A 21575-nucleotide genomic window follows, 5' to 3' on the forward strand; every position below is an offset into this window, starting at 1 on the left:
AATAGACTACCTTCTTATGACAGGAAATGCAATAGGGGAAATCAAAAGCACGATAGGTTTTTGAGGGACCTGGAGGTGGGTGCATGTTTTCTGCAAAGTGGTCAGGGAAAGCCAGTCTGAGAAGCTGCCTTGCCACCTGAGACCTGATTGGTGTCAGAGAAGTGGAAGAGTGTCCTGGGGGAGGGAAAAGCAAGTGCAAAGGCCCTTGGGTAGGGATCTTCTTGGTCTATTTGGGGACCAAATAGAGGCTTATATGGTTGGAGTGTGGCTTATGGAGTAGCAGGGTGTCCATCCTTTCTTCCAGCTACCCTCAGGCTCCCCAGCCCAGCTGCTGGCCTGACAACTGTCCACAAGGCCAGATACTCTCTCCCCTCTTCTCTAGAAGACTCTCTGTTCTAAACCTTCTCCTCTTTGCCATTCTGAACTTGCTCTCTAGCTTTATGCCCTTGGGTCCTGCCATCAGGGAGCAGACAACTCAGGAATCCTTAAAACCATCTGGGCTGATGCATGGGGAACAGTGGCAAGGGATCTCTTGGCAAGCTAGAGGTCCTGGCTCTTGTCCTCAGGCCTACTACTAACCAGCTGTATGACCCTGGAAGTGTCCCTTAGATTAGGGACAGACTGGAGCAAGAAATGACATGCAGACTGTAAAATGCTTTATAGCTTGTGTGCATTGAAATAGGGCTTTGTTCTCAACGGGGCCTTAGGGCACAGGGGAAGTGGGGAGTGAATGGGGCAGACCAGCCAGCCTACTGGCCACCTTCAAGCCTGTCTTTTCTGTTGGAGAAGGAAAGGCCATGCTTACTTGCAGAAGGGCTCATGATTTATAAAATCTCAAGAGGGGTCTTTGGAGGGCTTCCCTTTTCCCCTAACCCTGCCTCAGGGGCCTGGGCTCATTCCCAGTGTCCCTTCACTCAGCACACAGGGCCTGAAGTCAGCTGGGAGGTGCAGAGGGCCAGAGGCAGCCAGGGTGCCCATTCGTGGGTACTCTTGACCACAGGGACTTCCCACAAGGCCTTCACTTCCTGTTCTATTCAGCTGTGTCTCATCAGCTAGAATGCCAAGGCTTCCGAGTTTGGGCTGGGAATTTCTGAAGCAGTTTTTATAGAGAAATGCCTGTTTGCTAACGAATCAGGAACTAAATTTTGTAAACCTGGAAAGTTGGGGCATTGGGGCAGCTTGGGAACGTGCCTGTGGATGCCATCTTGTCATCATGGGGTGCATGTCTGTTATTACGCTGGGAGGTCCAGTTGGTGAGGCAGGTTCTGGCACTCAGAGTTTCAGATCCCAGCCTCACAAACTACATCTGTGTGATCTTGGAAACACCTGTAAAATGAGGGTAAGACTGTTAGTCATCTTGTGGGGTGGTTGTGAGGACTGAGCTAACAAGCATATGGTGCTTAGATCACAGGAAGCATTACCTAAGTATGAGCTCTCATTCTTGCAGAGCATGGGTCTGATGTCTCCCTGAGGAGCTAAGGGCCTGGCCGAGTCTGCAGTCAGTAAGATGGTAAACTAGGCTGCCAGTCTGGGCCGGGGATGGCATGCTGATCAGTGTACAAGGCTGGCATTCCCCGGCCAGGTCTGACGTGGGACACTTCCTGGAGGGAGGAACCATTTGTGGGCATCTCTAACCCTCTAGAACTTGGCCCACTCCAGAACTTTCCTCTCTAGGCTCACCACCTCTCCCCCAAAGCTGCAAAGATCTAAAGGATTAGTGGCGTGGTCAGGGGCACTCAGAGCACCTGAGAAGCCCAGAGCCAAAAACATCCCAGAGATGGGGTAGTCTACATTTGTGGGAAGGGTTGGCAATGGGGAACTAGGGAATTACTGGTGGCTGGAGACCCTTAGTGGTGGAGGGGGGCTGCTTCAGAAGAACACTGAGGCACTCTGCTTCCAACAACAATGACTGACCACTCACTCCAGCACTGACCTGCCTTGGGCCAGCCCATTGCACAAAGAAGGGGGTGGGGGACAGATAGAAGACAAAGGAGAGGCAGGAGGTAATGAGGAGAACAGGCATCAGGAATGGAGGAACGAGATATTGAGGTTCAATGTTATTAGAATCCATGTCTCAGATTAAGACCGCTGCAAGTGAGGTCTCCTGGTAGGAGAGATGCCGAGGCCCCAAAGGGAAGTCATATGCTGAGCTTGATGGCAAGGTTCCTGTGCACTGTAGGAAGACTAATAGCCTCAGAGAATACCTTCACTGCAGCCGGAGGAGAGACGCACTGAGGAGGCATCCTGCTTCCTGCTGGGTTAGGTACACGAGGCCAGTGCAACGGATCTGAGTTGTGAGAAGAGATGCCATTGAGCTATTTCCCATGGTCTTGGATAAACACTAGTCCTCACAGGGTCCATGAGAGTCTGTACAACCTGGCTCCAGGCTCAGCTTGCAAAACAACCTCCTTATTTCCTAAATGCTATCTGCACATCCTCTGTGTGGAACACCCTCCCCTGGCCTGTTCCACTGGCTAGTGGGCCATCCTCACCCTTAAAATCTCAGCTCAGACACTTCATGTGTGTGATCTTCTGTGCGACACNCCCTTCACTGCAGCCAGAGGAGAGACGCACTGAGGAGGCATCCTGCTTCCTACTGGGTTAGGTACACGAGGCCAGTGCAACGGATCTGAGTTGTGAGAAGAGACGCCATTGAGCTATTTCCCAAGGTCCTGGATAAACACTAGTCCTCACAGGGTCCATGAGAGTCTATACAACCTGGCTCCAGGCTCAGCTTGCAAAACAACCTCCTTATTCCCTAAACGCTATCTGCATATCCTCTGTGTGGAACACCCTCCCCTGGCCTGTTCCACTGGCTAGTGGGCCATCCTCACCCTTAAAATCTCAGCTCAGACACTTCATGTGTGTGATCTTCTGTGCGACACCTGCCTCCACAGCAGGTCACGGCAAGGACCATGTCTGTTCTGTTCACCATTATATCCCCAACTCACATGACACAGAACCTGCCACATGGAGAAATGAATAAAGGAATGGATGGGAAGCTGCCACTCAGGTACACAGGTACACAGTCTCTCTCTCTCTCTCTCTCTCTCTCACACACACACACACACACACACACACACCACTCATCCATCTGTATGACTGAATAAGACTCTCACCATGACATTCATAAGCGGTCGCACATTGAAACACAGGTGTTCACATCAACCAAGGTCAAGATGTGCAGATTCTGCTAACCCCACCATTCACTCTTCTGGGAATTTCCCCATTGCCACCACCACCATTCACAGGGCCAGTCACGTATAAATGTCCCTGACTTTGTCCCCAGGGCACAGCTGATTGGACAGTGGCTGGGTGGATAGCTACTTCAAACTAACCCACCACTGGGAAGGAGGAACTAGAACGCAGAGGCCAGGCCACATGTAATGGCTCTCAAACTTGAGGACCTCAAAATCCATAAGTCATTGCCCACGTGCGTGGGGTACATTGCAGTTTACAAAGCTCCGAGACATGAGTCCACAGTTCAGCGGGGCCTGTCTGAGGTTTTGTCTGCCAGGCTCCCTGCCTCACGTGGGTGAGCCGCCCCTGCTTTTCTCAGCCCAGCCGTCTTACCACATCCTCAGCCACAGTGCATGGGGCTCGGGACCCAAGTCAGAACAACCCGAATCCTCCTGGTATCGTTCGAGCTAAATCTAAGAGAAAAGCCATTCTTCTGGCTTTCGCAACAGCCAAATGATAAAAGCTGTCAGCTGGCTCAAGGTGAGGTTTGGTCCCTGTGACAACTGACAAAATCTAATGTACATCCGCTCCATGAAGGCTTACCCCACCGGCCACTGCCAAGGGCTATGTTAGATGCTGAGGGGACACAGAGGTAAGGGGGGTGGCATGCCCTTGTCCTCACAGGTCACAGTCTTCACACCTCCAGAAAACCAAATCACAGGGTGATATGCGCATGGACAAAGGAGTGCAGAGCAGGGACTCCCTAGCTGGGTTTGAGGGAGCGGCCAGGGGAGGAAGATGGGGCAGGTAGGGGAGGAAAAGGGAAGAGAAGCTCCAAAGTGAGAGAAAGCCCGGCTAGGAGGGGGTTAGGCAAAGCAGAGCTAACGTGTAGTGTTCCAGGGGAAAAGCTGTGGGAGCACACACTCTATGCTTATCTGGGCGAAGAGAAGTTGGGGCGCCAATGGTGATTATGGGGTTCTATTTCCCCCTACAAATAATTTGAGCTAAAGATCTCTGTTGGTTGGGGTTTTTAATTTTTTTTTATGTTTATTTATTTTTGAGAGACAGAGACAGAGCATGAGCGGGGTAGAGGCAGAGAAAGAGAGAGACACAGAATCTGAAGCAGGGCTCAAACTCATGAACCGTGAGATCATGACCTGAGCCGAAGTCAGAGGCTTAACCGACTGAGCCACCCAGGCGCCCCTCTGTTAGTTGTTTTATGCAACAGGGTGGCTGGGTCCTGGGAACCCCTGCCTCAAATGTTAGTCACCTGAGAAAGCTTCCTTTTCTGAGACCAGGGGCTTTTATTAGGAAAGAAGCATTCTAACCACAGGTTCTTGCGGTGCGTCAGAATTCCTGGAGAGACGGCGCTACAAGTCTCTCTGTGCTCGGTAACAGGAACGTGCAATTGACCTGTGGTTTGTTACAAAGGATTGCATCATTGGGGAAAGAAGGCTGTGCCCAGGAACAGAACAGCCGAGGGTCTGGAGTTGTCCAGGCTTAGAACCGTCCCCTGCTTGGCTGGATCCCAAGGCTGGGGGCCAGGGTCATGGACTTAGACCTCAGGAGAGAATCCCTGTCCAATCTGCTGCAAGGACACGGAGTGCACACCTAACCCAGGCCAGGCTCTCTGCTACTCTGGGAAGAGGATGTTGGGTGGATGGCTCCATGCAAACCCACTCCCCTTTGTCGTTCACGCCTAAATGACCCAAGATGGTTTTAATGCATGCACATAGAGACTAGCATGCAATGGAGGTGCAGGGAACTTATTGGGGACTTAGCTCAGGAGCCACCCTTGTGTGGTTTGAAGAAAGAAAGACTGAACAGAAGGACCTGAACTGCAATGCAGTCACAGCACAGGCCTCAGCCCGTCCCTAAGGACATCTGGAGCTAGGGTGAGCCTGAAAAGAAAGCCAGGTCTCTACATCCCCACGCTGACTGGTCACTGGATGCAGGCTTCCCTTGGAGGGCAGGTGTGACTTCTTCAGGAAGAGGCTATCCTCACGGGGCAGTACACCCCAGAGTCCACAGCAGCAATGAGCCGCGACAGCTGTCATGCTACCATCTCACTGAAGTTTCACAACAGTCTTCAGAATGTCTTAACTATTGTCTTCACCTTACAGATGAGGAAACTGAGGCACAGAATTGTTTGACTCAGAGCCCACGTCACTATAACATCTCCTTTATGAGTAAAGCATTAGATGTGTTATCAGAAATTCTCAGAGCAGAACACCTTAACTTCTCACCTACCCACTGACTATTTCCCAAGTAAATCTTTATTGATCTCTGGGATTCAATTTTCCCAGCCCTCGAATGGGAAATATATACTTAACCTACATTTTACTGGGTGAATTTTGTGAACTGCTAACCCCTATACAAATATCAGATGGAATTCTTATTATACACGAGGAACAGTATAGGATCTAAGAAATGGCAGTATAAGACCACCCCTAAATCACTAAGGATGGCCAGAAACCTAAACCTGTTGGGTACTCCAGCTGGCAGAAGGGCAAATACAAATACCTCCATTTGGCAAATGGATAGATGGAGGTAAATGACAGGAAAGTCTGTAGACAGAACTGAGGCCAAAAATTAATTCCTGGAATCCATGTCCAACATGGCCTGAGTATGGATCTGATGACATGATGGAAACATGAGCCAGCTCATCCAAGAGGAAATGGACTTCCTGAAAGGGGTAGGAGGGACAATCTGTGAAATGTGCTGGGCACCATGCCAGATGCTTTGTATAGGTTATGTTTTCATCCCTTCAATAACCGAAGGCTTTTGACTACTGCCAATCAGAGATTCAAAGGTGAGCGGTCACCTGTTAAGGACGCAGGGCCCGGAAGGGGCAGGGCCTTGGCTTTCTCCAGGACATCTGACGGCATCCTTCCAGGTGAGGAGCTTGTTCCAATGCCACAGGAGTACTGGGAACATGCTAGGCTGGCCAGCATATAAGCCGGTTCCTGCCCAGAAATGCAAACTCTAGAAGAGGGTGAAAACTTTGCCTCTTGCGGCAAGATCTGTTTCTTTAATTTGGGTATTGGTCTGAGGCCTTGTCTGGGATTAATATGCTAGGGGCCTGATGTGGTTGATCAAAGCAAGTTTGAGTCAAGGTTTGAAAGCCCCAGGCCCAGAAAAAAACACCCTGGTGTGAGGACAAGAAAGAAGAGGGGAAGAGAGAAGAGGCCTTCCTAGAAACCCCCGAGTGATGGTGGTTTCATCAAATAGATCTCCAGTGGGACCCAAGATCCTGGGCTTCACTGCTAGGCCAGGAGAGGGCTGTGGGCATCTGTGTGCATGCAGTGATTGACCTGGAGTCAGACATACCACAGAGCCTGTTGATTCATGTGCCCCAGAGAAGCTTCCCTCCAGATCTATCTAAACACATTTGAGGGGGACCATTGTCCTTCAGTTAAAGACATATCACTTCCTCATTCTGGATGATGGGCGACGTGAAAAGGTTCTCCAGATGAGGTGTGGGCTCGCTCAAGAGGGGGCAGAGCCCAGAAGACACCAAGGCATGGCCCAAGGATAATTGCTTGATGTACGGGGAAGGTGTCCTATCCATGACAAGGGAATGATGATAGCACTTTGATAATACCAGCAAAACTTTTAGTACAGTGACATGGACATAGCACATCAGCAGATAGCTGTGGTTCGTCCAAAGCTTCATGTGTGTTGAAGTTATTTGTTACTGTAAACAATACTAATTTACTTCAGAGCAGTTGTACAAGTTTAGAAGTGTCCTATATTTGTGGCAATTAAATACCTGGTCACTCTGCTGTGGCCAGCCCCTTCCCATTGGTGTTCTCTCCATGAAATTCAGCTCCAATATTAATAGAGTGGCCCAGCTGTCTTCTAGTTAGAGCCTACCTGTATTCTTTCATCCTTTTACTTGGAACTTTTACTTTTAGTATTTAAGACCTGTGTCTTGTCAATGTCACTAAGCCAAATTTATTTTATTTCTTTAGTATAATTTATTGTCAAGTTAGCTTAACATAGTGTATATACAATGTGTTCTTGGTTTCAGAGGTAGATTCCTGTGATTCATCGCTTACATACAACACCCAGTGCCATTCCAACAAGTGCCCTCCTCAGTGCCCATCATCCATTTCACCTTCTCCCCTGCCCCCTCATCAACCCTGTTTGTTCTCTGTATTTAAGAGTCTCTTATGGTTTGCCTCCCTCTCTGTTTGAAACTATTTTCCCCCTTCCCTTCCCTCATGGTCTTCTGTTAAGTTTCTCGAGTTCCACATATGAGTGAAAACATATAATATCTGTCTTTCTCTGACCTGTCATTCAACTAGGAAGCTTAGTTCACATTCATTTTTTGGTAGTCTTTAATATATTTGGACGTGCTTTACTACCTTAATTTTTCATTTCTATTTTAGCTCTTTTTCGATACTTCTTACTCCTCTTTTCTTGCTTTACTGGAAAGTGGGGGTGTTACTGTTTTTTTAAATTCCAGTTCCCCCCCACTAATGTTCAGAAATTACATACTCTCTTTCTGTTCTTTTTGCGGTTGCTATTGAAATTTTACCATGACTCTTTTACTTTTCAAGGTCTAAAGGTAATAAATATCTACACACCTTTCCCCCAAAATACATGGATCTAGGAACATTTTAAACCCAATCTCTATAGGGGCGCCTGGGTGGCTCAGTTGGCTAAGCATCTGACTTCGGCTCGGGTCATGATCTCATAGTTCGTGGGTTCGAGCCCCACGTTGGGCTCTGTGCTGACAGCTAGCTCAGAGCCTAGAGACAGTCTTCAGATTCTCTCATGACCCTCCCCTGCTCACGCGGTCTCTCTCTCTCAGAAATAAATAAAACATTAAGAAAATTAAAAGATAAAATAAACCCAACCTCTGTATTATTGCTGAATGGCATTTTAGTTCTATTATTTTGCTAACAGCACACTTAGATTTTTTTTTTAACAGATAAGACAGGCTTGTTTAGGTTTTCCTACCTGTTTACTGGTTTCGTGGCTCACCATTCTTACCGACATCCCAGATGTCGTGGTTCGCACAAAGACGTCTACCTCCTACTCCCTGGGACCTGTGAATGTCTTATGTTACATGGCAAAGAGGGAATTGAAGTTACAGATGGAAGGCAAGTTGCTAATTGGTTGACCTTAAAATAGGGAAATTATTCTGGATTATCTGGGTGGGCTCAGTATTACCACAAGGGTCCTTAATAGTGGAAGAGGGTGACAGAAGAGGAGTCAGAGTCATATGATATGAGAAGGACCCAACCACCATTCCTGGCTTTGAAGATGGACTATCAGCCAAGGAATGCAGGAAGCTTCTAGAAGGTAGTAAAAGCAAGGAAACAGTTTGCCTCCTAGAACCTCCAGCAGCCCTGTTGACTGATCAGAATTCTAACCTACAGAAACGGAAGAGAGTTTTGTATTGTTCTGAGTCACTACATTAGTGGCAATTTGTTACAGCAGCTAATAAAAAACTAATACGCCTTCTTTTTCCTTCCTTGTAACACACCTTTATTCTTTTAATGAGAGTTTGTTGGTGGTAAGCTCATTATTTATCTGGAAATATCTTTATTGCATCCCTTTTCTGGAGCAATAGTTTTAATGTGTACATAATTTTGTACTAACAGTTCGTTTTCTCTCAGCACTTTGAAGATAATTATGTTTTCTAAAAACTCAATTTAATTATTTCTCCAAACTGCTAAGTCATTTGTTACTTTTCTCTCTTGCTCACATTTTGACTCCTTTTTTTTTTTTTTTTTTGCTTTAAATATTTCAAACATAGTTACTTATAATTCTGAATCCAATGGACCTGAAGTCTTTGGGGCCTCAATCTGTTATTTTTGTTTCAGACTCTGAGGTTCCCATATTACTGGGATCATGTCATACCTGAAGTTGGAGGTCTGAATCATTAGGTCAGATTCCCTCTGGGACTTTGAAGTCCACCCAGCAAGAGTCTCAAAACTTTGGGGAAAAAAAAGGAAAAAGAGAAAGAAATAAAGACCACATTGAATTATTTATTTATAACATTAACCTTCTAACACAAAACATAACAATGTAGCTCTTTGCTAAAACAGGTAAAATTGAGCAATAATCAAATGAACATTTTAGTTAAAGCAGTTAATGTAGAACAAAGGATCCTTAACCTGAGAGGTATCTGTGGATAGGCCTGAGTGGGTTGGTGAACTCATGTAAATTTTATGTGATAGGTCAGGGTCATTTTGGGGGGTTAGGGACTCATATCTTAAAAAGATGTACAATCTAAAAACAAGTTAAGAATCACTACTCTGGGGGCGCCTGGGTGGCTGAGTTGGTTACTCTCCCGACTTTTAGCTCAGGTCATGATCTCGTGGTTAGTGGGTTCAAGCTCTGCATCTGGCACTGTGCTGACAGCTCAGAGCCTGAGGCCTGCTTCAGATTCTGTGTCTTCCTTGCTCTCTCTGCCCCTCCCCACTTGTACTCTGTCCCTGTCTCTCTCTCAAAAATAAACATTAAAAAATTTCAAAAAAGAGTCACTACTCTGGAGGAACTTCAAAAATGAAAATAAACTCAAATTTATTATTTTGTGTCTTCATTATCCTTTTGCTGTTCTGATTCTTAGTCCATCCCTTCATTTCTCTAGATTCCCAAAGAAACCATAGCTTATTTTTTCCATACGTGATTTTGGATTTGATTTCCAATCCAAGTTGAGAAGAAAAATATCAAAATTCTAGTAGACCAATGAGCAAAGGAAATTTTGCCAAAAGCTGAAATCAGATGGACAACAGAAACATAGAAAATGTTTCATTGTCTAGTTGCAAATGACATATCAGATAAAGGGTTAATATCCAGAATCTATAAGGAACTCANCATCATTAATGAAGAAGCCATAGTCAAAATAAGGCATTTACACCTTATGAATTAGCAAAAATTAGGAAAACCACACTTCCCAACACGGATGAGGTTGCAGTGAAATGTGATGCCAGCAACTAGGGCTATTGTTCTAAACTTTTCAGAAGGTGATTGTGTAATGTGTAGCAAAAGCAGTAAAAATATTATCCATCTTTGATCCATTAATCCTATTTCAGGGAATTTTTTGACAGAAAATAATCTAAGGGGTAAAAACCACATAGTCATTGCAGCATAGATGAAAACAGTGAAACATGAGGAGAAAATTCAATATGCAAAATAGGTTAATAAATTAATATTTATGAATGAATCATACTCATGGAAAATGATGCAACTCTTTGAAATGTTTAATTTTGAAGACCAACTAGCAAGCACGAAAAGTGCTTATAACACACAGGTGGTGTCATCTCACCCAACTGAGACTTCGAAAAGGAATGGAGATTTTTTGAGTTCTCAGAGAATATGCAACTAGATGCCAATTTCCCTCTATTTTAAAGAAGTCTGAGCAACTGGCTGTGCCTCATGATCAGATGACCATAGTGTATGAGTAACAAACTGACAAATCTGTGATTACATGCTTTGAGTTAACACTCTGATCAAACAAACCTCACCAAAAATGTTACCCTGGAACATACATAGTGAATAACGTAATGATTACTGAACAGAGTGATAAGGCCCAAATGTTGCCTACTTGGTTCTCATGAGGGATGACGTATTATCAACATAGCTTTAGGACTTAGCTGGAAGCGTTGAGGGTATTCTTTTAACAAAATCTCCAGTCTTCGTCTGTGCCACCAGTAGCCCCTGATGTCATAAACTCTTGACTCATCATCTTGGTTGCTAGCCTACTCATTCTTCCCAAGCATGGCCACCATCTTCACATCTTTGTCTGTTTCTTGCTCTACCCCCAATGCCCTTTTTCTGGTCAGAAACTCATTCACCCCTGAGCTCTAAGGCTGCCTCCTCTGAGAAGCCTTCCCCCATCCATTTCCCTATCAGTATTAGGGCTTCTTCACAGGACTTCGATGGCCTTCTTTTTATTTCCACATTACTGCACTGTGTTACCATAAATCGCAATTACATCTGTCTTCCCACTGTAACTGGGAGTTTAATTAGAAGAAAAATGGACCAAGTATGGAATTTGGAGTTGAATAAACCTGGTTTTAAATTTTAGCCACACCTTTTACTAGCTCTGTGACCTTGGACAAGTTACTAAGTCTCTCTGAACTTCTGATCCTTTATCAGAACAATAGGAGTCAAAGAAAAACTGCTTCATGAGGCTATTGACACATGCTAAGTGCCCAGTAATTGTCATCTATATGCAGGCTTATGAATTTCTGGAGTAGAATAAGACCAAAGTCTTTTGGCTCCTAGCCTGATGCCACACTATGATGGCTGGGGAAGGTATACGAAGACCAGAAGGCCACAGCTCCTTGAGCCAACAAGAATCCAGCTGTAGGTCCTGAAATTAGCTTCTCCTGTCCACTTGCAACCCTCAGACATTGGGGAAATCCCTTCATGTACCTCCTTCTGCCCCCATAGTGAGGAGGTCCAAGAATAGATCACTGTAGGGGCAGAAGGAATCAGATCCCCTGGCCACTGCCCAGCCTCCGGCCTCTTCCCTCTACTGGGCCAACAAACAGTGAATCACTGCTGACATCATCCATGACACCCACTGGTCTTGGAGTTGGTGACCCCATGATGTGAAGAAACTTTCCTTCTGAGAAGCATCTCTTCCAGGTTACCAAAAATTTGTCCTCCTTCCTACAACCACTGCTCTAAACCTTGTTTACCTCTAACCTCTCAGAGTGACCCCTTAACCCTGGCTTTGCCTATTGGTGACCTCATTTTCTGTATTACTAAGAAGTCAGGACCTCGGTCAAGAATTCCCTTAACTTCCTTCTTCAGAACTATATTGGAACCATAGTGACAAATGTCACCTGTGACTGGACCCAGATGTGAGTCTGGTCTGTGTTATTAGCTGAGTAATACTTAGCACATCTCCTAATCCTTGGCCACTTACCTGGGTCACCTACAAAAATAAGTTAAAAGAAAAGGCCATACCTTCAAGATGTCATAAAGATTAAATAAAATAACTTGGTGAAAGAACCAGAAACCTCATAGGCGCCCAACAAAAATTGGTTATTATTCATTTCTCTTCTTTTTAAAATATTGTTATTCTTTCCTTTCTGTCCCTGAAGTTCCAGCTGTTGGAGGGACATCCCCCCAGTAATATGCACCTTACATATGACATGCAGAATGCCCCAAGCAGAATCCACTGGCTTCCTACTCCACTCTTCCAACTACTCTGTTTCTATGGATGACACAACCTTCTTGAATTAGTTTCCTATTGCTGCTGTAACAAATTACCACAAACTTAATGACTTAAAACACAAATTTATTATCTTCCAGTTCTCTGACACAGGCATTACTGAGAGAAAATCAAGGTAACAGCATGGCTGTGTTCTGTCTGGATGCTCTAGGGGAGAGTCCTTTTCCTTATTTTTTCCTGCTTCTAGAGGCTGCCCACATCCCTTGGCTTGTAGCTTCACCTCCTTGACCTCTCTTCCTGTTGCCATATCTCCGATTCACACATCTGCTTTTTCCTATTATAAGTATCGTTGAGATTACATTGAGCCTGCCAGGATAATCCAGGATCATTTTTCTTACCATTTTGAGACCCTTAATACCATCTATAAAATCTCTTTCTCCATGTAAGGTGACATGTTGACAGGGTCAGAGCATGCTATGTCCATAGACATGGACATCTTTGGGGGCCACAAATCTGCCCACCACAGTTCTCTCAGAATCCCTGGCCTGAAGCATCGGAACATCTGTGACTCCTCCATCTCCATCCCCATTCCCACCTCCCTTCATAGGAAATCACCCAGTATAGTGATAGCGAAGAAGTTTGGGATCACGTGCCCCCTCCAACCCACTGGTGCAAGCTGCCTAGGGTATGGTGCTGTGGACTGTGTGACGGTGTCTTGGATCCCTCAAGAAAGAGTGATCAGATAATAGTCATGTCTGTGGTGGTCATGGGAGGGCAGTACACAACATGTACTCGTGGGAGATACATCTCATCCCAGCATCTTCCACATCTGACCTCTCTTACCCATGCCCACAGGCCTCCCCCGCTCCCAGTTAGAACTGCTTGCCCAAAGTATTGCAATAGCCCCTTAAAACAGAAATCTTTCCTCTGCCTGTGATCTCTTCCAGCATCGGTCTGCCTCCTATCCATGGCCGGATCTTCCAGAACAGTAGTTTCTACATATTTGTCCTTAGATCTGCATCAGTGTAATAATGGCCAAATAAAATGAGAAACATGAGAGACCTTGATATGTAAGTGTATTGAGATACTGTTGATAACTCTCCATTTTTGGGGACTTTCCTTTCCTCTGACATCATATCTTTTGGGAGAGGGGGCACGGAATAAAAATGGCTTTTCTTTTTTGAGGTAATGGTGGCATAATTTGTTATTTTTTTAAGTATATTTTTTATTTACTTTGAGAGAGAGAGAGAGAGCAAGAGTATGAGCAGGGTAGGGGCAGAGAGAGAGGAGAGAGAATCCCAAGCAGTCCCTGCACTGACAGAGCAGAGCCAGATGCAGGGCTCAATCTCACGAACTGTGAGATCACATGAGCCAAAACCGACTGAGCTACCCAAGTGCCCCTGTAATTTGTTATTTTTATTACAGCCCTCGTCAAAGTTAAAAGTTAATTCATGAAAACTCCTGAAGTATAAAACATATATTGTCAAAAGACAAGTTATTGGCATCAGCTATTCAAAAGTCTGCAAATAAGCTGTTTTAAATCATAGTTCTGATCATAGAGCATCTCAGGTCTCCTGCACCCAACCCACCCTCAATCTAAAAAAGCCTCCCTTGATTTAGGAAGGAAACCATGTCACTCTTTATGTCCATCCAGATCACAACAAGTTTCCCAGAGTACATCCCCACCTGCTCCTTCCCTCTCTGAGCATTCCCACACACTGTCATATAGATCCTTAACTGTTTCTAGAACTATCCCCTTCCCCCTTCTCGTTTACTTGGCTTGTTTGAGTCCCTCAAACTGCCACACTGTCCTTCCTACACATATTCACCTGCTGAAACCCCTGTGGGCCCTCAGAGCCCATATAGAATGCTGCTTCCTCCGTGAAGCCTTCTGGATCTCTCAACCACTAGCTGTCTTTAAGTTTGAGATTAGAGATTGTTTGAGATTCTTAGGCACACTCTCCAAAGAAGGAGGAGGAAATGCATAGTGTTCACAAACACAACTGTCAGTCAGGAGGCTTTGATTTGGAATCTTGTCTGTGCCACTTACTAACTGAGGCGCTGAGCCTCAGTTGCCCCGATCTGATGATGGGGTAGGAGGTTCCCTTAGGTATGTGCTCAGACCAGTGCTTCAAGGCTTACCAGTAGGACACCTTCATCAGCTTAAGAAACACCAAGACTCCGTCCTTCTGTGTCTCCCAGTGTCCAGCACTGGGCCTAATATACTCGAGTCCTGGCACCACACCTTGTCGTTCCCTGCTTCTCCAGGGACAGCACTCAACTAGAGCCTGTTGTGTGAATGTGAATGTGTCTCACTGCAAAATAATCTCGTTTGCTAGCGTTTAAGAAAGAACAAAAAGCTACTGCAGAATGCCCCTTCCCCTGTGAGCAGCCTTTCTCTCTATTCTTCCTTCCTTCCTTCCTTCCTTCCTTCCTTCCTTCCTTCCTTCCTTCCTTCCTTCCTTCTTTGCTTCCTTCCTTCCTTCCTTATGTCTAAGTTAATTAGCATATAGTGCAATAACGATTTCAGGAGTAGAATCCAGTGATTCATTCCCTACATACCACCCAGTGATTATCCCAACAAATGTCCTCCTTAATGCCCTTTGCCCATTTAGCCAATCCCTCCACTGACAACCCCTCCAGTAATCCTCAGCATTGTTCTCTATATTTAAGAGTCTCTTGTGTTTTGTCCTCTTCCCTGTATTTATATTTTTGCTTCCCTTCCGTTATATTCATCTGTTTTGCATCTTAAATTCCACATATGAGTGAAGTCATTTGTCTTTCTCTGATTTATTTCACTTAGCATAATACACTAGTTCCATCCACGTTGTTGCAAATGGCAAGATTTCATTCTTTTTGATTGTCAAGTACTAGTCCATTGTGTATGTGTGTATGTATATATACATACATACGTACATCATATCTTCTTTATCCATTCATCTGTTGATGGACATTTGGGCTCTTTTCATACTTTGGCTGTTGTTGATAGTGCTGCTATAAACATTGGGGTGCATGTGCCCCTTTGAATAGCACACTTGTATCCTTTGGAAAACACCTAGTAGTGCAACTGCTGGGTCATAGGGTAGTTCTATTTTTAATTTTTTTAGGAACCTCCGTAGTGTTTTCTAGAATGGCTGCGCCAGTTTGCATTCCCATCAACAATGCAAAAGGGTTCCTCTTTCTCTGCATCCTCGCCAGTATCTGTCGTTGACTGAGTTGTTAATTTTAGCCATTCTGACCAGTGTGAGGCGGTATCTCGTTGTGGTTTTGATTTGTATTTCTCTGATGATGAGTGATGTTGAGCATTTTTTCATGTGTCTGTTAGGCATCTGGATGTTTTCCTTAGAAAAGTGTCTATTCACAGTCTCTTTAGCAAGAGAACTGGACGGCAACATGTAGAATAATGAAACTAGACCACTTTATCACACTGTACACAAAAATAAACTCAAAATGGATGAAAGACCTAAATGTGAGACAGGAAATCATCAAAACCCTAGAGAAGAAAGCAGGTAACAATCTCTTTGACCTCAGCCGCAGCAATTTCTTACTCAACACATCTCCAAAGCAAGAGAATTAAAAGCAAAAATGAACTATTGGGACCTTATCAAGATAAGAAGCTTCTGAGCTGCAAAGGAAACAATTAACAAAACTAAAAGGCAACCAACGGAATGAGAAAAGATATTTGCCATCTGGATGTCTTCTTTGGAAAAATGTCTATTCCTGTCTCTGGCCCATCTCTTCACTGGATTATTTGCTCTTTGGGTGTTGAGTTTGATAAGTCTTTGTAGATTTTAGACACTAGTCCTTTATTTGATATGTCATTTGCAAATATTTTCTCCCATTATATTGGTTGCCTTTTAGTTTTGCTGATTGTTTTCTCTTTACTCTTTCTTGGCCCTTTTCCCCTCAATCTGCCCACTCCCACCCCCCACCTCCTGATTTCTGCCTGTTTTCTGAGCCATCTCTGTAGCCTTCCCATGGGTTCTGGGAACCATCTGACAAAACTTCTCAATAAATTATTTTTCCTTCAAAAAGTCTGAGTCCATTTCCATTCCTTGTCCCGCATCTCCCAACTGATAAACATGTGTCTGTCAGCCATGACTGGCTTGTGACACTAATATAACATTTCACATGCCCTGTAGACATCTGTGTTTGCCAGTCATGTGATGGCTCTCACTCATGGTAGTGAGACAGTTTCAGGTCTCAGGACATATTTTTATATTTCAATTGTGGAATTGTGTTCCAGAATACAAACAAACATAGCTAGCACATGAAACTTGTAATGTCAAGGATATCAGTATTAAGGAGGAGGGTAAAATAGATAATTTCTATTTTTTAAAATATGTCTGCAGTGTAGTGGCTTTTTAGTTTTGTATTCACCAACTAAGCATGCTTCCCATTGGGGATAAATCCCTCACTGGTCATGTCTTGGAAGGAAGTAGGGCTCTGCTTTCCATTTCAGAACTTGAAAGAGTCAACTACTCCTCTCCTGTTCCTTAGACAGTCAGGAGGGTATGGACACATGATCAAAGACAGGCCAGTGGATGCTTCTCTTGAGGACTTTGAATTTGAGGGAGTGACTCACAGAAAACACTAAGTTTATTCACGACAGTGGTGGCAGCTGTTATTCTAATCCCTCACTTTATGGCTGAGCACGTTGAGGACACAAAGCACTGAATGTGATCCAGGACATTGAAGCTACTTGTCCAAGGCCACAGAGCTATTAAGGAGTAAAGCTCATTGTGGGACAAGAACTTCTGCCCACATGTCTCCCTTCAGCCCAGGGCTCTGCCCCCCAAATTCCCCCATGGGGGATATCACACTTGTCATTGTCAGTCAACCACCGCATGAGCACTAGTCCCACACATGCTGGCTCGAAGTCGGGCTGTGAGCTGCAAAATGGAAACCCAGAGAAGGAGCATGGGCTTCAGCAGAGAAGAACGTGACAGCCATGACCATGAACCCCAACAGACCCTGCATCGTTGGGTAGGGTGGCAGGGGAGCAGGAAGAGCAGCCCTGCACAGAGCCTTAACTCATCTCTACTGCATCATGCAGGCCATTTCTGACTGTGGCTCCACAGAGGTGGGAAGGGCCCAGTGTGTAGGGTAGCCTGGCTCCTCAAGCTCTCTTGTAGTGGCCTTTCTGCTTGTTCTTGCACTACCTGGAAAGTTAAGAACCCACATTTTGCAGACTCCCTTCAGTGAAAGTTCCAGATGTGACTTCAGTTCTGCCAGTCAGACACATCCGTGGGAGACTTGAATTTGGAATGTGTTATTTGGGGAGAGTCATCCATTCCTTTCCTGCAGATTTAGCAAGCACAGCATGTGTCATGTCAGGTCCCCAGATCTTGGGCAGGCCATGTGTTCCTGGAGCCAACAGCCACTGCGGCTGCTTTCTGATTCTGCACTGGGCTCCAGTGGTGCGAAGTTGGAGCTAGAAGTTGTGACAGCATCTCCCCGACTGTGGCAGAGATGATGGCTCCCCCAGCAAGCCAGTTCTGGAGTGTTCTGAATACTCAGCCCACAGCTCATTCTTCTGGTCATCCAACTGATTCTGTAAGCACCCAATTCTTGATATGAAAACATTCCTGATTAAACCAGCTGCATTATTTCCTGTCACTTGCAACTGAATCCTGAAAAATAAACTAACATTTCACCATCTTCTTCACCTCTGTGCTTTAAGCGGGTATTCTTGGCTATGTGTGAAAATTCTCTTGTCTTGACTCTGCATGCCTAACTCCTACTTTTACCTCAACATTGGCTCAGACATCACCTCTTCCATGCAGTCTTTACTGCCTATTTCCAGTATGATTTAGTTCCTGTTCTCCATTCTCATGTGCTTTTCTTCCCTCTCCCTTCATCTCTCTTCATCTCTCTCCATCTTTCTCTCTCTACCTCTCTCTCTCTCTCCACCTCTCTCTCATCTCTCTATCTCTGTCTCCCACCCCATCCCTTTTCTCTTCATTTCTCCCTCTCTCTCTCCATCTCTCTCCATCTTCCTCTCTCCATCTCTCTATATCTCCCTCTTTCATCTCTCTCTCTCTCCATATTTTCCATCTCTCTCCATCTCTCTCCCTCCATCTTCCTCTCTCCATCCCTCTCCATCTCTCTCTCTCTCCATCTTTTCCTTATTCCTTCCTTTCATTCATTCTTTTCATTTCTTTCACTTACTCATCTGTCAGACATTTACTAAACACTTACTAGAGGACAATCACTGAAATACAAAAATGTATAAGGCACAGCCTCTGCCCAGAGGCTGCTTTCAGATTAACCAGAGGCCCACAATTAAAATGTAGTGTGGCAAGTGCTGTGATGGACTTGATCCAGGGTCTCATAGGAGAATAGAAAAGGGATACTCCGTCTGGCCACAGGGTGACACATCGTTTCCCTGAGGGTCTGAGCTCCAAAGTATGAGTAAAATTAGCCAAGGAAGTAAACCGAAAGAGCAGAATGTGCAAGGGCAGACTTTATGCAAGGGAGAGCATTCTGGGGGGCCTGTAAGAGGTTCATGACAGCTATAATGTGCTGCACGTGCAGGGAGCCATGAGGGAAACTGGGAGATGGGCTGGGGACTGGCAGGGCCCAGAATACGAGGTATCTTGTTTGTGCTAAAATTGTATGGGAACCTTGGAAGAAAAGGCATAGGACCGTCTGGGTGTAGCAGTGTGGACCAGGGTTTAGGACAAAGCGAAACTGCAGTAAGAAGGTTGGTGGGGAGGTCACCTCAGCACCCACAGGTGAGGAGACAGGGTCTGAACTATGGTGATGACCATCAGGATGGACAGAAGGCCCTAAAAATACTTTGGAGATAGACTCACAAGTCAATAGGACTTGTGAGTGCTGAATGTGGATGCAACACTTGAATGTGGAGGGACAACAGAGAGCAAGAATATTCTTATTTGGGGGTGCCAATAACTGTGAAGGCAGTTGAGAATGGAGATACACAAGAAGAGGAAGCAGATTGTTTCTGAAGGCAGTGGAGGAAGACAGTTCATTCAGCTTACTTGCATTTTATCTGAGATGTAGGTGGACACCCAGGGGGGGTGTCCAGTTGGCAGGCGGACTCACACACATGGAAGTCAGAAGAAGAGACTGCTCTAAAGATAAAGATCTGGACATGATGGTTGAAGCCCGAGAGAGGCCTGAAAGGGGGAAAGAGTATAGTGAAGGGTAAACCAACACTTCAGCACAAAATAGTTTGTAATGTCATTTTTAAAGAATTTGTTCTCCCTGCTGCATTATGAACTATAACATTTTTATCTTTGAGTCTATATTTTCTACTATAGTGTCTTGAATATAGTAAGAGCTCAAAAGGTAGTAATAAGTGCATCAATAATGAATTAATTTGCAAAATAGATCTTACTCATGATCTCAGGTGAAGAGATCATGAGGACGTACAGGACTAGAGGATCCCTATAAAGGAAAATCCCAGGCAAGGGGGCACCAGTCTGGACCCAAGTGGCATTCCCAATGCCCTGGCCAGTCAGGGCACCAGAGAGGGTCACAGCAGCACAGGGCTGCTCTTCGGACCACCTGGAATGAGGCCACTTCCTCTGAATGCCCAGTTCTCATTACCAGCCAGTTACAGCTCTGTCCTCGAGGTATTGTTCCTGGTCTTCCTCTAACCTTATTTAGAGATTTATTAAGAAAACAAATCTCCAGGGCTCCTGGGTGGCTCAGTTGGTTAAGCGTCCAACTTTGGCTCAGGTCAGATCTCATGGTTCATGGGTTTGAGCCCAGCATCAGGCTCTGTGCTGACAGTTCAGAGCCTGGAGCCTGTTTCAGATTCTGTGTCTTCCTCGCTCTCTGCCCCTCCTCCACTCATGCTCTGTCTCTCTCTGTCTCAAAAATAAATAAACTATATATAAAAAAAAGAAAACAAATCTCCTGGCTAAAATGAACAACTCAGGAAACAACGGATGTTGGTGAGGATGCAGAGAAAGGGGAACACTTTTGTACTGTTGGTGGGAATGCAAACTGGTGCAGCTACTCTGGAAAACAGTATGGAGTTCCTCCAAAAGCTAAAAATAGAGCCGCTTTATGACCCAACAATTGCACTACTAGGTATTTATCCAAAGGATACAAAATGCTGATTTGAAGGGGTACATGCACCTCAATGTTTATAGCAGCACTAATAGCAAAATTATGGAAAGAACCCAAATGTCCATCAACTGATGAATGGATAAAAAAGATGTGGTATATATACACAATGGAATACTACTTGTCAGCCAAAAAGAATGAAATCTTACCATTTGCAACAACGTGGATGGAACTAGAGGGTATTATGCTAAGCATAAGAAATCAGTCAGAGAAAGAAAATATCATATGATTTCACTCATATGTGGAATCTAGGAAAAAAACAGATGAACATAGGGCAAGGGAAGGAAAAATAAGATAAAAACAGAGAGGGAGAAAAACCATAAGAGTCTCTTAAATACAAACTGAGGGTGGCTGGAGGGGCAGTGGGTGGGGGAATGGGCTACATGGATGATGGGCATTAAGAAGGGCACTTGTTGGGATGAGCTCTGGGTGTTATATGTTAAGTGATAAATCACTAAATTCTACTCCTGAAACCATTATTACACTATATGTTAACTAAGTTGAATTTAAATAAAATTTTAAAAAAGAAAGAAAGCAAATGTCCTATGCTTACTAACCCCGGCAAAGTAAAACTTCTTTTTCTTTGCCCTAAAATAGTCTCCTCTAAGCCTCAATGAATGTCATGTCTGAAGTGCTAGCCACTTCCCTTTGCTCAACTTCAAGAACACCATTGCTTCCTGAGCTGCATGCAAACCGTCTTACCCTAGATGCTGCCTCCAACTCCCACACAGCAAGAGCTTGGTCTGCTTTCCAGTAGTTCAGTGGCCTGTGGGACCCTGTGGAGCCTGTGGGCAGGAATTGCATGTGTCTGTCCTTGGCCTTGAGGTCAAAAAGGTAAGAAAGGTTATGCAGTGGCCATAGCTTTCCCAGGGGGCCACAATGAGAAATAATCGCTGTAAAAACCCTAGCAGTTATTTTGCAAAGTCACATGTCCCACAGTGATGGTTTGCAAACCCTGATGTGCTTTCTTCCATCTGCTATTCAGCAAAACGATTTATTTTAGCAAGCATTAATTCAATAAAATCTATCTAGGCTTACTATTTATACAACTCCCACTGCACCCTCCTTTCTGTTTGGAGAACACCATTTGTGACAAATAAGAGCCCACTTCCTCCACACACCCTCCACTTTCCATCTAATAGCCTTATTT

This window comes from Crocuta crocuta, unplaced genomic scaffold, assembly GCF_008692635.1.
Source record: "Crocuta crocuta isolate KB4526 unplaced genomic scaffold, BGI_CrCroc_1.0 scaffold67, whole genome shotgun sequence".
In the NCBI taxonomy this organism is placed as follows: Eukaryota; Metazoa; Chordata; class Mammalia; order Carnivora; family Hyaenidae; genus Crocuta; species Crocuta crocuta.